The following is a 2,217-nucleotide window of genomic DNA, read 5'->3' as shown; positions in this document are numbered from 1 at the left end:
CGAGAGTGAAAATGATTTCCGAAACACCTTAAATATCTTCAAAATAAATTAGAATCAACGAGAAATCATCTCGGTTTATTTTCTAAAATGTTTCCATTTAATTATGGACGAGATGGTTATTTTGAGAGTAAAAGGACCGATTTGCAAAGAAAAGGTGGTTGTTTGAAAAGAAAGTTGAGAATGAGGAAGTTAGTAGTATTATTTTGGTCCTTATCTCATTAAATTATCAGCCACACATATAGCATTCTAGACTCTTCTATTACCCTTATCTCTTCACTCTCACGTTGGAAAAAACCAAAGCAAGAAGAAGAAAAAAAACGCACGGAAGAAAAAAAAACAGAGAGAAACAGAGGTGAGCGATTTTGAGAGCAAACCCGAGAGAGAGAGAGAACAACGACCGAGAGACGCCGGAGTGGTTTAGGTGAGTTCGTCCTCTTCTTCTCCTTCCCGTCGTTCATCTTTTTGCTCTCCGTTTCTTTTTATTTTTCTTTGATTATCTTCTTCAATCGCGTTCTGAAAATCGCGTGGCTACGACCGTGTTTTCTTTGCAAGGATTTGAGCACGGATCTGAGGTAGAGGAAGCTTCGAATCACGTGGGTTTGTTAAGCAGCAAGGTAGGAATTTCGCTTGTTTTCTTTGTTTCTAGCCCGATTTCTAGGGTTTTCTAATTAGGGGTTTTTGAGTTCATTTGGTTGATTTCGTGGGTTGCTTGTGTTTGGGCTCGGTTTGTGCTTGTAGTGAGCTGAAATTATTTGAGTTAGGATTTTCAGATTTTTATGGATATTTTGGCCGAAAATTTGGAAGGGAAAATTGGGGGTTTTCATGTGTGATGCTTGAATCAGTTAATTGTTGATTAGGACTCTGATTTGAAGTGTTGAAAATTGGAGTTTTACTTGTTCAATTTCAGTTTTCACGTAAGTTGTGTTTTGGTTCACTTTTGGGCTGATTTTGGGGGTTTCGGATTTCAGAGTATGTGCTTGGCTTTGAAGTGTGTTGAATGGATTTTTGTTCTGTCTGTGGTGTGGTACTGATATGCGTATGATCGGATTTGAATTTGTGGTGTTTTTAGACGAGTCGGAGACTCGCCAGGATGTGAATAACATAGGTTTTTTTAGAAAATTTACTTGGTTGAAATTGTTGCTTGTCTTTGGTTTTTGTTGTTGTTGTTGCTGAGCGTGGGACGAGTTAGGATCAGGTGAGTGTTCGATTTCCGAATGCCTTGTTCGGGAATTGATTTCGGATCGAGAAACTTGGGTATTCTCGGTTCAATTTTTTTTTAATCTAACCATGCTCTCTTGTTGGTGCTTCCGAGCTCGTACCGCAGGTACGAGGATGCAGCAAGGACGGTTCCAGCGAGTCGCGGGCGAGCAGCGAGGGCTGTTCGGGTTCAGCGACGAGGCAAAGAGGGGCTGTTCAGTTCGAGCGACAAGTCAACGACTCGGTAAGATGTCTTGAGGCTGCGACAGCCCGCAGCGACGGTGCAGACACGGGCTGCGAAACCTCGGCGTGTCGAGGCAGAGTGAGTTACGCAGGACGACAGCGACTCGGCATCCTTTCGATTCTGCGTCGACGACGATGCGTTTGAGCAGCGACGGCGGCGACGACGAGTCGTGAATGTACCGGCTCCCGACTCTAATTCTTAACCGAGTCGTTTCTACTAAAAGTCTAACTATAATATGTAATATTATTTGTAAAATAGTTATGTACGTTTATGATACTAATCACGTGAGTTAGTGAGTTGTTTCGGGATTCAAATCGGGTGCTTCGGGTGAGCTATGGTTCGTGGGTTCGAGATAAACCGAGAGTCTCGGTTTCCGTGAGTTACGAGTACCGAACATGTGTGATTGAATCCGAAACATTTCCGTATCGTAATGTTTTTTTTTTTAAATAATTTTATAACCTATAAGCTTATGATTAAGCTTAAATTATTTTTGTTACAACTTACAATTAAGCTAAACCATATTTTATGTTTCTTATTACAAGTATTAAGTTTTGAAAAAAATAATTAAGGAGGTGGTTTTAAAAATAAAGGTTTGTACAACCTTACTAATTATTATTATTTCTTGATTATTATTTAATCTAAGTATTGTAATTATTTTTAATTAATTATTTTACTTATTATAACATACTTCCATAATTTCGATTAGTATTATTTTCAAAACCTATATCTATAGTTTTTAAACGGGTTGTTTTACTAACTACGCTTATAGTCTAACC

The 2,217-nt window shown here is 39.1% G+C and overlaps 1 long non-coding RNA gene across 2 annotated transcripts; it reads left to right on the top strand.

The window, feature by feature from the left end:
* The first annotated feature begins 249 nt into the window (after positions 1 to 249).
* On the top strand, positions 250 to 1,940 carry LOC149407956 (uncharacterized). 2 transcript variants are annotated; one of them, XR_016297574.1, is made up of 3 exons: positions 256 to 421; positions 553 to 614; positions 1,325 to 1,940. It is a non-coding gene; the product is annotated as an uncharacterized LOC149407956 (long non-coding RNA). The 2 variants fall into 2 exon arrangements; XR_016297568.1 differs by having other exon boundaries at positions 250 to 421; positions 553 to 1,940.
* Positions 1,941 to 2,217: the final 277 nt, after the last annotated feature.

The sequence above is a fragment of the Urtica dioica genome, chromosome 1 (genome assembly GCF_054948205.1).
Source record: "Urtica dioica subsp. dioica isolate 48M chromosome 1, U.dioica_male_clone48M_v1_H2, whole genome shotgun sequence".
Lineage (NCBI taxonomy): Eukaryota > Viridiplantae > Streptophyta > Magnoliopsida > Rosales > Urticaceae > Urtica > Urtica dioica.
This window is presented reverse-complemented; position numbering and strand designations above follow the sequence as displayed.